The sequence below is a fragment of the Ambystoma mexicanum genome, chromosome 5p (assembly GCF_040938575.1).
Source record: "Ambystoma mexicanum isolate Mex_15411 chromosome 5p, UKY_AmexF1_1, whole genome shotgun sequence".
NCBI lineage: Eukaryota > Metazoa > Chordata > Amphibia > Caudata > Ambystomatidae > Ambystoma > Ambystoma mexicanum.
The window spans coordinates 466,706,170-466,727,036 of NC_090930.1; the positions used below are offsets into that span (position 1 = coordinate 466,706,170).

A 20,867-nucleotide genomic window follows, 5' to 3' on the forward strand; every position below is an offset into this window, starting at 1 on the left:
TCAAGCATTGCTCCCCAGGTTTGGAGAATCAAACAAGTTACTTACCCCTGGTAACGTTCTTTCGACTGGATGTTCCTCCCACGTATTCCTCATCTTTAGATCTCTAGTTATATTCCCTTCCAGCGTCAGCTGCTTCGGAATTTATTTTTCAACAGAGGCGCTGTCCCTGAGGGCCTCCATCTCGAGGTCGACGTCATTGCAGGTGTAAATTGCACATGCATTGTCCGTTACTTCAGTTCCGTTTTTTTGTTTGCCTTCTTCACGCAGGATTAATGGCTGAAGGAACGCACTGTAATGCACGGAAATTCTACTGCGGGGTAGGTTTGGAGGGGGCGATGAAAAATACGTGGGAGGAACATCCAGTCAAATGAAAGTTAGCAGGGGTAAGTAACTTGTTCTTCAAATGGATTGTGTCCTCCCACATATTCCTCATCTTTATGACTCCCAAAGAAAGGACTAAATATTTTCGAATCAAAAAAACTATTCACTTTTTGTCTGGACAGAATGCAGAACCGCCTTTCCAAATCCTCCCTCCTGGCCTGAATTAGAGTCCAGGCATTATTGAATGGTAGATCAGATGGCCTACGCGCAAATGTCATTTATCGGCACACCACTTTGCAAGGCAGAAGACGTAGCCATGCCCCTTGTGGAGTGAGCCCTCAGCCCTTATGGGTCATCCTCTCCTGGAAGCCTGTAGCATTCGGATATGCCTAGGATTATCCATTTGGATAATGTTTGTTTAGTGACTGCCAGACCAAACTTGGTCATCTTGTCGTATGTTAGCCATTTGTGATGTATAAAAGCTAAGCACACTTAAGGTCTAACTTGTGTAGCCTTCTTTCTTACTACGATGTGGAGGTGGATAAAATGCTTGCAGAATTTTTCGGAAGGGGTGTGAAAATCTGATACTATTTTCAGAAGAAAAGTAGGTTTAACTGTCAGGACAACCTTGTCCTTATAAAAAGTCTTACATTGAGGTTTACTTGAGACGGTTTGTAACTCGCTCACCCTGCGGGCTGATGTCAAAACAAATGGTCTTAAAAGTCAAGAGTCAACGGACATGATTGAAGCAGCACAAAGGGAGCACACATGAGAAATGTCAGCACGAGATTTAAATCCCAAACCGAGACCAGAAATGGGACTGGAGCGAGCACATTTGTGAGCCCTTTTAGAAATTGAATAATCAGTGGCATTTTCAAATATGAAGCTTCTTCAGACGTGCGCTTAAAGACTGAAAGCACCACCAAGTACCCCTTGATTGTCCCAATCTGGAGCCCCAGATTAGCTATATGCAATGAGAAAGACAACACCATTGGTGTATCGCACCGAAAAGGCTTCACATTCTTTTCCCTACACCAGCTGCAGAATTTGTTCCAACAGCACCGATACAGGGACTTCATTCCTGGCCTTCTGGCCGAAAGCAAAATCTCCATTACAATCCTCTTATCTCAACCTCTCAGAAACCATGCTTGAAGGTGGAGTGTCTTGACCTCTGGATGGAGAACCTGACCCTACTCTCGCGAGAGATGGTCATCTCTGTGGAATACGCATTGGATCGCCGATAGACAAGTATAGAAGGTCCAGGTACCACAACCTCCTGGCCCAATCCAGAGCAATTAGGATCATGGATTTCCCGAACTTTCTCAACCTGCCTATGACTTGAGGAATAATGGGGACTGGAGGAAACGCGTACAGGAGCGGAAACTCGCACTCCACTACAAACGCTTCCCCTAGAGCTCCTCTTGGGGGAATTCCCTGGAGCAGGACAGTTCGCAATTTCACATTGACACTGGTCGCGTACGTACAGGTCTACTTGAGGGGTTCCCCGAAGGGCAAAGATGTTTTGAAGGACTTTGAGCTAGGCTGCTCAGAGCGTCCGCCTCAGTTTCTCCTCTGCGGCTAGGTGAAATGCTGAGATTCCTCCATTAATTGTCCGGAACCAGAGTTGCATTGCCTCTCTGCACAGTGGATCTACACCTCCTCTCTTGTTGAGGTAGTACTTGACCACGGTGTTGTCCGTCATTATCAGGACATTAATTCCCCGTACAGAGAGCAGAACGGCCTTCAGCGCAGGTTTGATTGCCCTGAGCTCCAAAAGGTTGATGTGTACTTTGGACTCCGATGGAGACTAACGACCGCTGACTGTCAGATCTTTGGTGTGGGCTTCCCACTCTGAGTCCATAACTACGGTTGCCAAAAAGGTTCTCCCTTCATAATGTTGACCTTGCAGGCCGACCAGAGGAGATCATGTGTGACCCTGCTGCTATTGAAAGGTGTCACATATTAACCCCAGCACTTTAATGAAATTAGTTTTGTGTTTACAAAGTAAGTCAAAGAGAATATTATGGTTTAAGTGATGTTTTAGTGTGACAGAATTGTGATATGTATATTGTTTTAATATTTGATAAATGTGTTGGTTAAAAATAAACTATTCCTGACAATTGTTCTTCAGAAAAGGCACAGTGTACAATCTGAATGTGTATGTGGATAAGTGGAGAAAAGGCGTTGTCATGATAGGTCAAACTAAATAAGAGTACCTTCCAGAATTGCTGTGTTTTTTTAGTAATAAGTATCCCGGTGGAGGGAGGTACTGTCTTTCCAGGCACCCACTCTTTTTGAAGGATTACTGTTTGGGCATCTATTGACAATTATTTCCTTATATCCCTCGAATGAAAAATAGGTCATTTTCGTAGCCAGTTCCCTCAAAGAACCAATCCCATTTGCTGAAGAGCAGTTTATCGTGGGAGGGGACTTCAACCTGGTATAGGATCCTAATTTGTATGAATTCTCACCCTCCCCAGTCAGCAATTTTAAACATGCTCTTTCCTTCCTGAAACTACTGAGAGAGAAGAAGGGGCGACTAGTACATGAAGAGCACAAACACATATTTCTTACAAAGATACAGGACCTCTTTGGTCCCTTGCCTTCCAAATGTTCATGTCACAACATGTATTCCCCATAGGACTGGATATGCAGGTACATAGACTTTCCTTGTTCATAAACCACCATGGAAGCTTTACAATCCTGCTCTTGGGAGCATGGCAAACAGGGATGCTGTTGCCAAAGCTATTAACTATTTTCAGGAATATTCAGACAGCAAAACCTCATACTCAATACTGTGGAATGCTATGAAGGCTGTCATAAGGGGAAAATGTAGTGCACAATCTGCTGCACATACCAAACGCTACTGACACTTAGGGAAACCCTTGAACAGGAGGTTCTCGAAGCTGAACGGTTAAACAATTAGGGTCCGTTAGAGGCCTGAGGCGGCTACGCGTAGCTCGAAACAAACTAAACTCACCCGGTCGGGCGAACATCACATGCTGTTATCTATACCCGAAGGGCCTACTATGCCAAGGGTAATGAGGCAAATACATTTCTGGTCCGAAAACTAAAATCTATAAAAAGCAGGATTACTATTACAGGGCTGGTAGACACTGAGGGTGTGGCTCTACACACTGAACAGGGAAAGCTGAATCTCTGAAGAGATGTCTGACGTCATCTCTCCCCACTCCCTACAAATCTGTAGTCAGTCTATCAATCTCCCCAAGCTCTCGGCCGATGATCAAGGTGCTCTGGTCGCTCCTATTGGAGATGAGGTTGATGCTGCAATTACTTCCCTTAAAAAAATTAGAACTCCCAGAAGCAATGGCTTCTCCACCATCTTTTATAAAACCCTTCATAAAACCTTTCAACCACTTAACTATTTAACTCCTTCCAAGTGTCTGGGAAAATCCCTCCCTCAATAAGTCTACTACTGTCCTATGAAAGTCCCAGCAGGAATGTCCGTCGTAGAGAGCCATTATCCTATAAAAAAATCTATACTAAAATCTATACTAAACTGTCTTCTAAAATAAGATTAGCAAAGGTATTACCCGTGCTGGTTAACCTGGACCGTCAGGATTTATACCGGAGCAAAGCACAACCAATATCAAGTGTGTGTTGAATCTGATAAACATCGCCAGAAGGGATGGCCTATAACTTGGGGTCTTAGTGTTTTACACTATAAAGGCTTTCGACAGAGTAAGCTGGTCCTCCTGCTGGAAGTCTTACAGTCCTTTGGGCCAATGGATCAGCGGATGGTTCTAGCCAACTGTCATTCTCCAACTACTAAGATACGGGTTAACCGTGGTTATACCAACACTGTTGGACTCTCCTGGAGTGCTATACAGGGATGCTGTTGTCCTAGATATTTGCACTCATCGAGAGATTTTACCAAACGATGAGGAGCAATCCGAAAATACACAGGGTGGTGGTTGACAGGGTCCCTTACAAAATATCCCTCTATGCAGACATCATGCTAACAGTCCTCTCCCTCAGTGCCGGGTTGACTGAACTGGCATGCTTTGAGGAGGTATAGGATTTAGCTGTGATCAAAAATATGCTGCTTTGGGTGTCCTTGTACCCCGTGTACTCAGAGATCCCCCGGCCGGCCCATAGAGCCGAGGTTTGCTCAAAAGTACTTTAAGATGAGATAACTGCAACCTTGAGATGGATGGGGGTGCAGATTTATTACTCCAACACCAATCAATAATAAGTGAGGAACCTTTTGGGTGGGTGTTCCTTTGATTGGACCTCAGCGCCCTTAAGTATATTTTTATATAGGTTTCCTTATACACGGTCTCATTGAATAGTAACGAGTATCAGGTTCCTCGACTCAGTTTAATTAAGAAGAAAATCCATGTAGTTACTTTAACATGTAACCCATGCGCCCAGGTTTCTCTGAGAAAAAAAGACAAATGACCCCTTTCTGAGTTTTCCAATATAATTTTGGGAGTTTTTAATTTTCCTGGCTTTTTTCCTCAAATGACAGTGTCCTTTGTGATAACACGTGTTTCGACGGTATCTCCGTCTTTCTCAAATCAGGGCTAATCGTTTTACAAATGAAGGTTAACATTTCGCAAAATCATAAAGAAATACCATTTACATTGCGTATTATATACAGTTTTAACACACATTCATATATATGGTATTAAAAAGCAGCCATAGTATGTATTTTTGTAATTTAATCAAACATTACAAAAAACCCCACTCAAGAGATTGGCCGTTGAGTGAGGGGTAAAGGGTAGGAGTGTTTAGGAATGGTAGAAAGAACATCAAAAAAGCTAACTCAACCTTACTAGCCACCAGCTGCCAGTAGAACCTAGTGATCAGGAACATACCAAAGGGTGAATTTATCAGAGCCCGTAGGAACTGCTCAGAACAAGAAACTTTTGAAAATTAATGTAAATTACTCACAAGGAGATTCAGGGCAAGAGGCTACGGAAAGAAAACCATAGCAAAAGAACAGGAGCAAGCCACACAACTTAATAGGGAAAGTACCTTAACTACCCATAAATTGGATTCAACAGGAAAAGGAAAAATAAGCTTCATCACCACCTATTGTGCTGATAATGTTGTTCTACGGAAAATACTCAAGAAAAACTGGCATTTGTTACAATTAGGGCCTAACGTGAAGAAATATATTGAAGACAGCCCATCCATGATCTACAAAAGAGCTAAAACAATTAAGAACATTTTAAGTCCGTCTTTTCTCCCAGAGATCAAGAATGTCAATCCGACAACATGGCTTCCACCACTACCTAAAGGTTTTCGCAAATGTGGCATATGTTCAATGTGTAAATATGCATCCAACAGCGCATCAACTTTCAAAGACAAATATGGAATAACACATATAATAGAGGATCAAATTAACTGCAAAACAAAATATGTAGTCTATGCGATAATTTGCCAATGTCAAGAGATCTAAATAGGAAGTACCATCCGGCAATTAAGAACAAGAATAAGAGAACACTTATCGAACATTGGAAGTCAAGATACAAACTTTCGACTAGCCCAACACTGGCAAAGGAATCACCAGTTAAATGACAATAAATTGCTGAGATTTATTGGTCTTAAGAGAGTGGTATTAGGCCCAAGGGGCGGAGACCAGGAAATAAAGCTTAGACAAGAAGCGAAATTGATTTGTAAATTTCGCTCAGTAGAGAGGGGCCTGAACTCCAACCACGAAATGGCCTCTTTTTTGTAATGGGTAACCAACAAGTTTGAACCAGTGATGTAAAATACCTGAAGAAATGGTATTGTATGGTATTGGGTGACAGGAGACCCTAGAGGGCTAACATTGAATAGACTATGCAAATGAAACACCCTATAAAATTCATACAATTAGGTGATAAGGGACCTATATACAACACGACTGCTTAGAAGAAATGGTAATTTTCCCAACTAATTTGTTCAATCAGGGTGAAACTGGTACCCCACATGCTCCGCTTTATTTAAAACAAAAATAGACAATAGCGAAAAAACATCTCCAACACAAATTAAAAAATGTAAATCAAAGTACAATAAATTTAAAAGTGCAAAATAAAGCAAGATAAATTTAAAAGTGTAAATTAAAGCAACACGAAATTAGCGTTATTTTAAAGTTACAAGTCTATTTTGAGTAACATTGACATTGCACAAAACATGGCCGGCATAATAGAAACTGAAGTAAAACAAGAACACTCGACAACGTGAGGTAGCATTATTTTCATTTCCTTTATTAATTACTCAATAGACCAATTAGGCTCAAAAAAGCAGTTATCGAAGTGCATTTTTACCAAAATCACTCGAACAAAAAGACACTTTAAATTGACATTAATTAGATATATTCATCCAACCATGATTTGAGCCCAAAATATGGCTGCCGTTAGTGGAAAAGGTAGCAGGACTCTGTTGCTAGGCAACACAAGTATTTACAGAATGCAGCTCGGCAGGGAAGCGGAGCTCACGAGGGCGCATTTGCACGAGAACGAAACGGAAGGTAAGCGTGCATGAGGGGCTCCCCAGGGAACACCTTGTCCTAGATACACGCGCTAACACGTGACTTGCTCGTGGCTTAAACAGTAATGCTATTATAGATGCTAAAAGCATTTTGAACCAACTGGGTGTTTCCTTAGTGCCGCCATGCTAATCAAATTGCTTTTGAAAAATAAAAACAAGGGGAAACACTTGCATGATTAGAAGACACCGTAATGGGGCCTCCAAATGTATGTTTGTTTACAAAAAACTGAGTGCTTTCTTAGTGCCGCCATAAAAAAACATAGGGAAACTTTAAAGGACCAAGTGGCCGCTTGCATGATTAAAAGACACTGTAATCGGGCATTTAAAATCTATGTCCTGTGTCTCTTCCATGACCTCCCTGGTCTCCCTCGTAACTCCAAAAAACTGACTGGCCTCTGCATGCTCTTAGCGGTTCGGTCCATCCTGCTCTGCTGGCTTCGCCCCTTTCCCCCCACACATGCCCAATGGTTAAAGGCGGTTACTTGGGCCTCTGACTCCGAGGAAACTTGGTCTCACATGCAACCTACCCACTCCAGGCCTAGGGACATCTGGCTTAGGTTCCGCTCCTACTTGTCCGACCTTGACATGACTCCGGTTGCTTCCCCTCCACCTGCTCTTTCTCACTAGTCTGAGAGCTCCTCCCATATTATTTTGATCAGTCTCCCCTCCCCGCATGTCGTTTGTAATTCTGTTTTTGAATCATTTAATGTGCAATCTCCGTATGACTGTATCATGATTTGTATTGTCAGTCTGTACCTGCTGGGCGCTGTTCGCCTGTTGTTTTGCTGCCACGCTGCCTAATAAAAAAGAATTAAAAAAAAAAAAAAAAAATCTATGTCCTTATAGAGGACTTTAGGAACAATTTAACATAACATGCGGATTACGCAGTGCATTGCATTTAGACCTCAGGTCTACCATCAAGTAAGATTGGGATTTTTTCCGGACAGTTTGCAAACAGAACATTGTTTTCAAAGGACATGTCATGATACACATGTATTTATTATTTTTTTAATCAGCTTGGGATTTAACCCGTGACTAGACACAAAAGACAGTAGAAACGTGGACAAGTGAAATTGGGTAAGCTCCAAAACCTTAATACCATACAAACCACTTATTCCAAAGAAGGTTAAGTGAATGCAAAGGAATAAGAAACAAGTTATTATGGTGTATGTTAACGATGTTAAGGCTTATACCCTTATAAACTAACGTATTTTTCATCTTTTCTTTTTATTTTTTCACGATGCAAAAACATTTTTTGATGTTTTCTACCATTCCTAAACACTCCTACCCTTTACCCGTCCCTCAACGGCCAATCTCTTGAATGTTTTTTTTTTTAATGTTTGATTAAATTACAAAAATACATACTATGGCTGCTTTTCAATACCATATATATGAATATGTGTGTTAAACTGTATATAATACGCAATGTAAATGGTATTTCTTTATGATTTTGCAAAATGTTAACCTTAATTTGTAAAACGATTAGCCCCGATTTGAGAAAGACGCAGATACCATCAAAACATGTTATCACAAAGGGCACTGTCATTTGAGGAAAAAAACCAGAACAATTAAAAACTCACAAAATTATATTGGAAAACTGAGAAAGGGGTAATTTGTGGTGTAGTTTGCACTCTGGTTCCTTCCTCCCCTACTAACACACTCTCCTCACCTGAGCTGCTGGAGTTGTCGGTCTCTTGTAGGCATCGCCGTGCAAGGTAGTCTCTCCTTTTTTTTTTAGATGAACATGCATGTCACGGAGGGAAGCCACAGTGACCACAGGAAAACAGCTGTCCCGGGACTTCCCTTCCGGAATCAAGCCGGAATAAGGGAAAAACCCGAATTCGGGGAAAAAACCCTTGGCAGAGTGTATACTCTTTTCCAATCCTGATGACAAGGCGGACCGCTGGCTGGAGGGCTATGTTGAAAATGCCGGTAGCCAAGTAGAAAGTTCAACAGAGCTGTAGCGAAGGAGTCGCAGTTCTGCAGGAAGTCTATAATACCTAGCAAGTGGAGACGAGGCAATACATTGGAGTATGCTGAATCCAAGGTGGGCCGAACAGGAGGAGGTAGAAGGAAGGGTGTACGGACCGGGAGAAAACAGAAGGAAAAATGGGAGGAGAAAGAATGGAGGGAAGAGAAAAAAAGCGGTGTCCGAAGGAACGAAGCCACCAGAGAGGAAACAGAAGCGAACCGCTCAGGGCAGCGGTCGGGAAATAAAGGAGAAGGTGAGCTTCATATGAAATACAAACACAGGAGCGCAAGAAACTTCTGACCGGACTGAAGTGGGACGGCAGAAGCTGGGAGCGAGGAAACCCGGAACAGGAAACATCCAAGTGTGGGGTTGCAACGCAACGTCCAGCCGGGAGGAGGATTAAATACTCCCAGCGGCGCTACGTTAGTGGAGCCGCAAGCAAAAACACAGAGGAAGGACTAAAACACCCTACCTCTGCGTCGCCAACTCCAACGCGGAAGTATCCGCCAATCTCGGCTGCTGCCGTGGTGGCGGATGACATATGTGGATTTCCAATCAATAAGGACAACTCAATGGTTTGGCAAGGGAGTCAGTTTAATGACAAGTACAAAAAACGGGGAGTCATGGAAATCAGCAGTGAAGCGATCGTCCTTCTCGCTTCAACTCCAACGAACTTCACACAAGTTGTAACATTTATACTCAAAACTCTTCATAATGGACGTGTAACTCAAAAGTTAATATGCAATTCTATTGGTTACGAAAAGGTAACTTTAATATAGGTACTATATCTGTATATGGGAAAATTACTACTGTAGACATCACAAAAAGTACAACGTCTTATTGGTTCTACTAACTATAGGACCCTAGATTATTTGGTCCCTTTTGATTGGGTTGGCACCAACCCCATGCATATTCTTCCACTTCGCTTAGCAGCACACAGAATGGTCGGCCAGGTGCGGGGTGGTCCTTAGTTACCCAGCCATTCTCCAATTATGGTTACAATCAATCATCACTTCAGCAACTACGTCAATTATTTCACTGTGGTTGTCTGGAAAAGTTCTGATATCCCTGCTTGGGAGGATGCCAAGCGTAGGTGTGAACCCGTGCTTCTTCTCGCTCGGCTGGTCACGTGCTTGTCATGATGCCTACCCCCGGGCATCCGGATCAAGCCCATCAGCCCCGGGAGCAAGCATCCAGACATTTACAAAAACCCCAGCAGCCCCAGCTAGGGGCTGTCTGGGTTCAGTCCTGGCGCCGTAGGCACCAGGCTCATAATAAAAATCAGTCCTGGCGCCATAGGCGCCAGGCTCATAGACATTACTTACCTCATGCAGACCATGCTGCAAATAAATCCAAGCCAACGTGAGGCCTGGATGGGGCTATTTTACTACAGGGACTATTTTTTACTCGGGTGTGGTCCTGGGGAACTTCTTTCCTGGGACTACTTTGGAGGCTATTTAAACCACGCCCGAACAGCAGCACATGCTTCGTGTTATTCTGCATCCAGCAGCGTGACTCTCACCTGCCTGCAGCCAGCATCCAGTCTTCTGCCACGCCCACGTGCCTGCAGCCAGCATCCAGTCTTCTGCCACGCCCGCCTCGAATCCGGAGCTCCTAGAATAAAGAGGAAGAAAAGCACAAAGTTAGAAAACAAACTTTTTTCAAATTCCTCACCTGATTCCGGATCGATTTCATCTCCCGACATGGAAAGAACATCAGTCCTGCACGCGTCGCTTCGCCAGCTCCAGCACGGCGCCATACTTACCAGTTCTCACAGCATCTTTCGATCCGGCACTGTCTCCATCATTTCTTTGCCGTACTCCAGCACCTAGGGGCACAAGAATAACAAGGTGAGCCAAGGGAATCAACAAATACCTCTTACCACCATAGACTTACCTGATTTACCACCAGCGGTATTATTCTCCATATCTTCATATGCCGCATCTGTAAAGAGGGAGAAAAACAACACGTTAACGCATGCAATAGTTACCGGACAGCGTTGGGTAACACAGACTCTTACCTGAACGCCAGCAGCAGCTACGAGACCTTCTTCTCATGAACTCAGTTGCAACTTAAGGAAGGAAGGGGACAAGAGTGAACATCGGGCACATTGAACTCTTTGAACTTGATACTTACCAATCCCGCCTGGGACTTCAGAGTCAATGCTTACCGGAACTCTCCCAACGCCTTCAAACCAGTGAAGTAACTGGTATCTACGCGCCCCTGCAAGACACGCAGGATGGAGAGCTCATCTTTTACAAACATAAGGTGAGGTTACTAAGGGGATATCAGAGGTGATTAGTGGGGGAGAGCGAGAACAGTTGGGAGGCCATCACTAAAACCCACAGGTGGCTAATCCCTGTCTCCACTTGCAGGAAAATACTTCTTCGGGTCCAGCAGACAAGACTAGGCGGGCCAGTCCAGACAGTCATCTCTGCACTACGCATCACGTTGACGGAGACCGCAGCTGTCCGGGTCCGATCGACACCCCTGTGGGGTCCAGGTGAGCGTAACAGTGCTTCCCACACCGTGAATTTGTCTCGTTTCTCTCAATTTGTACATTTGATTCTTATTTCGCTCTGCCACCTGCCTACACTTCCTTATCTTGACCTTTCAGAGACAGGATATTCGGTTCTTAAGTTTCAATTATATGTAGCTACTGTTCGCCTCGTCTATTGGTATGACCTTGGCTTCCCAGGCACAAGTTGCTTCTGCAGAGTTTCGATTCAGCCATCTCTTCTCGTTTTGTTAAATCTAAATCTCTGCTCATTTGGCCTTTAGTAACCTGGGTTGATTCTGCTTAATTTGCAAAGTGGAATATACTTATACTAAAGTAATTCGTTTGAGGTAGTTTTATGCATAATGGCTCTTGCTGCACTATTTTTCTACTTAGCATAGCAAGCCGCACTGTTTTCTTAGCTTTCTTGCGGTTCCAAGCATATTTGCAGGTCTAAACTGATCGACTGTGTTCATTTTGCTTACAGCTTAACTCTTACGTTTTGGAACTCATTCCTTTGTCTAGGTCCACAATAGCCTTACTCACGGCGTTTAGTCTCTGTCATTGTCGGGTCGTTATTTCTTCTATCTGTGACACTGTCCGGTCCTAGTGACGTCACCATTCGTCTTCCATTAAGACCTTTTTGGTTTCTTCCGGAACAGTACTTGGGCACTCTTTATTTCGTCTCATTTGCTGGTATGGTTTCCTTAATGGATACCTTACTGTCCATGGTTTTCTGGGTATTGGTACTTCAATAGGTGTTGCTCTTCTGATAGGTACTGGGCAGAGCCCTACTGCGGCTCTCTGCTGGTTTATTTGCTAGTCATACTGTTGGGGAGAATTCTCATTCTATGGCTAATTTCCCTTACCTAGCGAGTCCCTCAGCAGCTTTGCTGGATCTCTGGAGTTATGTCTTTCCACTTGGTAAGAGTGTGAGCTTTTCCCCCGCTCTTACACCTACTTTGCTATGTGTCTTTTACCTGTTTAAGATTGTGAGCTCTGGGGGACACCACTTCAGTAGCCCCCTTTATGTGTGTCACACAGCACCTTCAGTGCAGTGACACAGGGTTGTCGTTCAGACTCCCACCGACTCAATTTCTGAGGCGACTACTGTCCCCCAGAAAAGGTTAAAGTTACCATTAACTCTACTTAGTCAAATTTAACCACAGATCCAGTACACCACATTTTACATGGAGTGCTGGAAGGGTTAACTCTTTATCTGTAACTCCTAGAGCATTGTTTCTCTTTTTAACATTTAGACATGGCTGGTGGCAGTGGTATCTACCCTACATTTCTACCGCGGTTATCTTATATAACCATAGTAATATTGTAGGCTATTGTATTAGCCTCAAACTTAAACCCGCTTGACCAAATCCTTTTTCGTTTTCTACCTAGAAGCCCTCCTCAAGGAGCCTGGGTGTCTAGGTGGGGTGAATGTGAGGGAGGGGTATAGTCACCCCCTGCACAGGGTATCCTAGGAAACCTAAGTCGCCCTTTGTCATGATTGGCCAGGGTGGTTGTCCAGGCTGGACAACCCCCATGCTGGGTGATTGACAGCCAGGCTGCGTGAATGGGGTTTTTTTGCATAAAAGGCAGGTCTCTTGGGATGGAAGTCAGAGAGTCGCCACTGGAACTACAAGGAACCGACGAGAAGTGGAGGAGAGGTCGACTCCTGCAACTACCCCGTACCGGTGAAGCCCTGCTGCAGTCCCGAGCTATCTACCCTTCAACGACTAAGAAGAGATCCAGACCAGAGTCTTCTTCCCTTGAGCCTGGTGTTTCAGAACACCGGTCCACTCAAACACTGGGTACTTACCTTGAGTAATACTGTACAAAGTGAATTGGTTAGTTGTAGTATATTTTATGTGTGGTTTTTGAATTAATAGCAGTGTCATGTTGATAACAAATGGTTAAAAAATAAATGTACTTATATCTATTTACCTAAAACCTTGAGTCCATGTTTGCTTGAGTCACAGTAATTGTGGTCCCTTTTGTGTAATCTCTGTTACTGCTCATATACTCTTGAGATAAGCCTGGCTGCTCAGCTACTTCTACCACTTTAACATAGTAGTACAGGCTTGTACCAAAGGTAAAACTTGTATTGCCACCTGTGGTCTTAATTGTGTGTAGTGGTCCTTAAGGGCACTGCACATGATTCTGCCTAACACATACGTCACATATTTTGGTGTGAACGTTCCTAGTACTTCAAAATGGGCGACTGGAGTGCAGGCTTTATTTGGGAACTCCTCTACACCCATAACACTATAGTAGAACTGCAGCACCTCTGCTCGTTGAATTGGGTAACCAATTCCATCGATTAATCGATTAACTGGGAGTGCATACCTCTTCCCACCAAGCGACCTATAGTTCTAACTTCCCTGGATAGCTCAGAGACCGGGCAAATGACCGACAAAGATAGAGCAAACAATAGCTCTTATGAATGGGGTGGATTACTGTAGTTAAAATGAATCCATTATTTATTGTGCATTTGTAAGGCGCTTATACATCAAGTAAATTGTGTTTCAAAGCACCCAGAGGGTAACGCGGTGGGAACATGGGAGTGATAGGCAAATATAACAATGAAGAAAAAGAGAGGTGGTCCTACTAGTCCTTGTGAGCATTCAGAACGTACATGGAGAGAGAAGGGATGAGGGGGGTAAGTGCTAGGTGTATCACGGAGGTAAGTGCTAGGGAGTAAGTTGCAAGCAGCTGTTAAGTGCCTGCCAGAGATCACTTGGTAAGAGCGGACGACTGCTAATACAATAAGTGCAGGCCTGTGAGATAGCACAAGCCAGTGGGTGCCCAAAGGCAAGTGCTAGGAGTAGGCAGCGGTTGAAGGCTATAGGGGTTGGGGTGGTGGGACCCAGAAGGACACTTAAGGGCCCTGGTCACCAATCACAGCGGCTGTGGGGTTTAGCAAGGGAAAAAGAGGGGGCAGGAGGAGGTGAAAAGGAAATTCTCGAGTATTCGGAATTTGAGGAAATCCGGCTCATGATGGAGAGGAAGGGGGAGGCTGTTCCAGAGGAGGGAGCCAGCAGAGGAAAGAGATTGGCCTCCAGCTCTCTGTTTAGGGAACTGCCTGACACGCAGTGTTGGTGCCAGCAGTGCGCAAAGATCTGGCGGGAGAATATTTGGTGAGCGCCAGATGTATAAAGCGTGGTCCCCGGCCCCAGACAGGCTTATGGATGATTCAGAGGGATTTGAATTTGATCCTTGCAACAACCGGGAGCCAGTGGAGCGATTTTAGGGCTGGAGAGATGCAGTCCCTGGGCTTGCAGCCAAGGATAAGTCTTTCAGCCCTATTCTGGATAAGCTGGAGGGGACGTAATGAGGAAGAGGGTGGCTTGAGAAAGAGGATGTTGCAGTAGTCCAGCCTAGAGAGTGCCAGAGCTCTAGAGACATTGAGCTACTTGGAGAAAAGTGAGGAAAGGAACGATTCCTTTGAGGAGGTAGAGTTGAAAGTGGGCCTTCTTACCAAGACCTGGATGCGAGGAAGGAAGGAAAGGAGTCGAAGATGGCTTCAGATTAAGGAGAGGGGGGAGGGGCATAGAGAGTGGCCAGAGTGAGGGGAAGAAAGAGGGAGCAGGAGTCCCAATGGGAAGGATCTCAGTCTTGCTGGCGTTAAGGCAGAGGTCATTAGAGGCACACCAGGACTGGATGCCAGATATGCAGTCAGGCATGATGGAGGAAGTAAGGAGAGGATCAGAGGGAAGTATGAAGAAGAGTTGTGTCTCATCTGCATAACATGAAGTAAGGGGAGAAAGTGGAAATTAGGGGTGCAAACTGAGCAAGATAGATGTTAGAAAGCCAGGGAGAACGGTTGGAGCCATGGGGACCATCCCAGGTGAAGACAGAGGTGGGTTGAGAAGTGCCCAGGATATCCCTTGCGGGACCGCCATTGAGGAAGGAGGTCAGTCAGTCCAGTGCCCACTCCGAGATGCCCAGGTTATCGTGGAGCTGTTTTGAGGATGTAGTGGTTGACCATTTCAAAAACAGAGGAGAGATCAAGTAGAATGAGAACAACTGGAGAGTTTGAATCGAGAGATGCAGGGGGCGCTGTTGCACACTATCCAAATTGGTCGCTTGAGTCCAATTTCTGCAGCCCGGCAATCTCGCACGGCGCAAATATTACCCTGCAGAGCACAAATTGCAGCAAACTTCAAGCTATGGCCAGCTGAGGCCCCTGGCTAGCTGCCGATCCAATTTGGGCCGCGAGAGAACCTTTGATCGGCAACCCGGACCCATTGCTGTTGCGGCCCGCTCCTGTGCTGAGCAGCAGGCGCCAGGGACCGCTGAGCCCACACGGTGTCTCTTGCGTGGACCACCTGTTCGAGGCTCCCCTGCCGTGATGATTTACTGTGCCTGAGCCACACCTGGCCCCAGCGGACTAGTGCACCTCCCGGCTCCGGCAGGAAATTGTGTTGGGGCTGGTAATCACCGCTGGGGATACGACACCGACACTCACCAGCTCGGATCGATGTAGAGCCAGGGAAAAGTGATTTGTAACTTCCGGTCTGATCAGCTTGATTGAAGAGCCTGGGTTATATTCCTCAATTTAGGCCTCCCTAGAAGAGGGAGCTCTCCCTCTCTATACGCCCCTCTGCTGTCTTCCAATCAGGACCAGACAGAGGAGTGGATCAAGCGAAAGAGCGAGTAGCACACACCGTTATAGTATCAAGCTGTAAGGGGAAAAAGACAACGGTTAGTGTAAGCCAAAACTACAGTAGAATACTCTCCCAGTATATATTATTAACATGTTCAATGATGCTTGATGAAGATTAAGAGTAAGCAAGATTCAGGCACCTAATGTAAGACACGAGAAAAGACCATAAGTGAAAGAGCCCGCTAAGATTGTGTGGTTTTTGGGGTAAACAGGACTTTCTTACCAAGTTATTTATGAACAGGTTAGTGGAGAAGATTATGAGGAAATGGGTACGGAAGGCAAAGTCTAGAAGGAAAGAAAAAAGGTATAATATAACAAACAAGAAGGTTAGTAAGTGAACTAAACTCTGGCAGAACGAGGGTCGCGCTAGGTCCGAGGTAGTGCACTCCACAATACCAGCAAGGCGCCCAAAAGTGCACTCTCTCCAGATATTCAGTAGGGGATACATAATAGATGGGTTCCAAGAAGCAAAATTCAATATGAGGAAGTTAGTGTTTGTATGCAACGTAACCCTGTGGTCCGGGTAGTAATTACTGTAAACATATTGGAAACCAGTAAAGAGAAGCACGGGACAGGACGATTATGGAGACTGAAGCCAAATGAGTTTTCAAAGCTTTGACGCAGCTATAAGAGGTTGGCTGGACTTTGTATGTTACTAGCAATAACGCTGCATATTGTTGGTGTGGTTGCGCCCTAGTAGCCCCACTGTGGACTAATGGCTTCACGCCATCACATGGGCTTCTGACATTGAGGAACGATGGGTCGCTATTCAATCAGCTGCCAGAAGACCAACGGGCACATGCCCCCCCCTCCACTTTCGTCCCGACCTGCAGTCATTGAACACTGACAACACCGGAGATGCCGATGCCCCTGCATGCCTCGAACTGTAACACTTGCCAGCATGTCTGTCATTTGGCCCCCATTTCAAAACCCATGCATTTACAATATGCAAGATACCGGTACTAGAACATCTGTGATTATACCGTTGAGAGGGTATTTATTTCGTAACGCACTGTTCAACTATGTCCCTGTTGTACTGTCAAGCAAACAAAGTTCAAAAAAACAAAAGAATCGAGAGATGCGAGCAGTTCTTCACGGGTGTTCAGGAGAGCAGTTTCCATGCCTCTGAATGCTCGGAATGCAGACTGATACGTGTGTAGGCAACCAACAAGCTCAGTGTGCTGGGTCAGTTGCAGGAAGACTAGATTCTCCAAGAGTTTCCCAAGGAAAGGGGTGATGGAGATGGTGCAGTAGTTAAGCGGACACAAGAGGTCGGCAGAATTATTTTCAGGATGGGCACACAAGAGAGCGCAGGAGGGAAGAGGGGAACGACCCAGTAGTAAAAGTGTGATTGTAGAAATCGTCAGGGGCAAGGAACACGTTACTTACCTGTAACTGTTATTCTCCAGCATGGGTCTGGCATGGATTCACATGCTCATGAATATAGGAGTACATAGCAGTACACTCGTGCACAACCGCAGGAGGTGGCAAGGCTCAACATTAAGCATTACATAAACTCAACATTAAGCAACTCTTACCTCCTCACCAGGCCCACCTTCAGGCGAACAGGTTGCGCAGCACTGCTTGGACGACTCTCCTCCCTGGAATCCTGGGCGACGCAGTAGAATTTCGTGAAGGTGTGCGTCAACCTCCACATAGCAGCCCTGCAGATGTCCAGCAGGGCCACAGCAGACAAGAACACCGTGGTAGCAGCGATCGCTCTGGTCGAATGGGCTCGGACGGCCGGGCAATGGTCGGTTTGCCAACCGGTGACAGTGCATGATGCAGCCAGAGAGCCATCTAGAAATGGTAGCCTTCGAGAGGGCCTTCCCTTGATTCACAGGTTCAAAGTTCACAAAAAACTGTGATGTCTTCCGAAAACTCTTTGTGCGGTCCACGTAGAACTTCAGCGCTCTAGCTACATCCAGCGAGTGCAAAGTCCTCTCGGCCGGCGACGAAGGCGACGGGAAGAAAACTGGCAACACCAAGGGCTCGTTGAGATGGAAGTCCGACGGCACCTTGGGCATGAAGGAGGGGTGCGTCCTCAGCACCACCCTTGTCTCGTGGAAAGTCAAGTATGGAGGCTTGCAGGACAGGGCCTGGATCTCTCCCACTCGTCGTGCGGAGGTGGTGGCCACAAGGAACGCTGTTTTCCATGACAGAAATTTCAACGGTGCCGAATGCAGAGGTTCGAATGGTGGCCCCATGAGCCTGGTCAGCACCACGTTGAGCTCCCACGCCGGGGCCGGAGCCTTCACCGGAAGGAATGATCAGAACAGTCCCTTCATAAATTCCTTCACCAGGTGATGAGACCACAGGGATGACTGTCCCGTAGCTCTGGTGTAACGGGAAATCGCTGCAAGATGGATCTTGATGGAAGCGTGAGCTAGCCCCGCCTTGGCCAGCGACAGCAGGTACGGCAGCACTTCAGGGGCCGTAATTCGCAGAGGGTTAATCTCCTGTGCACGGCACCAGACCAACAACCTCTTCCACTTGTGTCCGTAGCACTTGAGTTGACGACGCCCTGGCCTTTGCAAGCACCTCCCTGCAATCCGCCGGGATATCGTACCCTCCAAACTCTAGTGCTGCAGGAGCCAGGCTGGAAAGTTCAGAGAATCCGGGTCGTGATGGGAGGATGGCGCCTCCTTCTCTGGAGAGAAGATCTGCGTCCGTCAACAGTCTGACTGGGGGGGGGGGACACTGACAAGTCCAGAAGGTCCGGGAACCAGATCTGTCTCGGCCACGCCGGTGCGACGAGGATCATCCTGCACCGTGAGTTGGTTGATGAGTCGGTGCAGCAACGGCAAGTAAGCATACAGGAACAGGCTGTCCCAGGGGTACGAGAAAGCATCGCCCATGCTCCTCGGCTGGGGAAACCTGCTGGCAAACTTCTGGCACTTGGAGTGTGTCGCCGTTGCAAACAGGTCGATCTGGGGTTTGCCCCATCGTTGGAAAAGTCGATCCACTTGATCCTGACGCAGCTCCCACTCGTGGCACGAGTGCAACTCCCTGCTGAGTGAGTCACCAATGACGTTCTTTGTTCCTGCTAGATGGAAGGGCACCAGAAACAGCCCCTGGGCGACAGCCCAGTGCCACAGATCCTGGGCCTCCTTGGACAGGGCTGGGTATCTGGTGCCTCCCTGCTTCCGGATATAGAACATCGTGGTGGTGTTGATGAAGATTCTCACCACCTTGCCCTTGAGCGACGGGAGAAACGACCTGAGGGCCCAGAACACTGCTCAGAGTTCCAGGATGCTGATCTGATGTAGAATGACCTCTCCTCCGGGAGCCAAAGGCCTAATCTCCGATGTGCGCTCCCCATCCCTCTAGGGAGGCGTCCGTCGTCACCATCTCCTGGTGTACCGGGGTCTGAAAGTCTTTGCCCGCCGTGAGATGCACGCGGGTGCCCCACCATTGGACCGCTTGGCGGAAAGCCTCGTTGAGCGGGATCCTGTCTTCGAAGCTGCCTGTCGCTTGTATCCAACGGGCGTCGAGGAACTCTTGCAGAGGACGCATCCGTAGCTTGTAGAGGACGCATCCGTAGCCTGCACAGGCGCACCAGGTAGATGCATGCGGACATCATTCCGAGCAGGGACTTGATGGATCTCACCCTGGCCACGTCCGTGGCCAGCAGGCGCTGCACCTTGTCCAAGATGGCCTTCGTCCTTTCCTCCGACGGCGAGGCCAATTGCGCCACTGTATGTAGCTTGGCTCCCAGAAACAGTGCGACGGGACCAGGGGGGATTTCAAGTAGTTGGAGAATCCCAGGTCCGTGAGAAGGTGGACGGTCTCCGTAGTGTGTTCGAAGGCGAGTTCTCTTGTCCTTGCCCGGATGAGCCAATCGTCCAGGTAGGGGTAGACGTGGATCCCCCGCAGTCGCGCTGCCACTGGTGCAAGGCACTTGGTGTGGAAGTAAGTAAGCATCCTCCAAGTCCAGAGACGATAGGAAATCGCCCTCCTCCAGCTGTCCCCGCACGTGCTGGAGGGTGACCATCCTGAACTTTTGCGCCTTGATGTACTTGTTTAACCGCCGCAGGTCCAGGATGGGGCGCCAACCGCATGTCTTCTTTCTGACGAGGAAGTACCTTGAGTATACTCCGGAGCCCCGGAGCCTCTTCGGGACAAGCTCGATGGCACCTTTCTTGAGCATCGCCCTTACTTCTAACAGCAGTTGAGGGACGTGATTTTCCTTCCTGGCCACAGGGGAATGCGGAGGCACTTTAGCAATTTGAGAGTGTGCATCCAGCACCCAACGGTCGGTGGAGATGGACTCCCACACGCTGACAAACTTCGCCACCCGGCCTCCCACCGGGGTGCTCAGGTGGGGGCCCCGACGCTACGGCCGGTTCAGTCCTGCTTGGAGGCGGCCTTGCCACCTTGGCGACGACGAGATCCTCCTGACTTGCCGCGTCCTCTGTAGGCCTCCTGCAACGAGGAGCGGGCCGTCTGGCGTTAAGTCGAGGAGCCGCCGCCAGATCCCTTGGAGGCACCCTGTCTGCCTCCGGCGTTCTGAAAGGGGGGCTGTCGTTGCTGCAACACTCCCAAGGCCTGAGCCGTCTCCGTGTGGGTCTTGATGGCCTGAAGTGACTCATCCACTGTTTTCCCAAACAGGTTGTTCCCATCAAAGGGCATGTCCAACACTGGCGGAAATCAGTTGCCTTGAGCCATCCCCGCCGTCGAAGGCAAACACCGTTGCCCAACTGGCGGAATCCGGTGTTAGCGATATTCATGGCCACCGTTATTGCGTGGTACGACGCCACCACACCTTCCTGCAGGATCTCCAGGGCCTCCGATCTCTTGTCGTTCGGTAGGAAGTCCAGCAGGGGAGCGATCTTGTACCACAGCTCCCTGTCGTAGCGGGCCACAATCGCTAGGGCGTTGGCCCTCTTAATTGTCACCGCAGACGAGATGAC

At 47.1% G+C, this 20,867-nt stretch overlaps 1 protein-coding gene across 3 annotated transcripts in view; it reads right to left on the minus strand.

Moving 5' to 3' along the window:
- The window catches only part of LOC138481024 (UAP56-interacting factor-like), an 802,147-nt gene that overhangs the window by 425,264 nt on the left and 356,016 nt on the right, over window positions 1-20,867 (minus strand). The gene's annotated exons all lie outside the window — the stretch shown is intronic.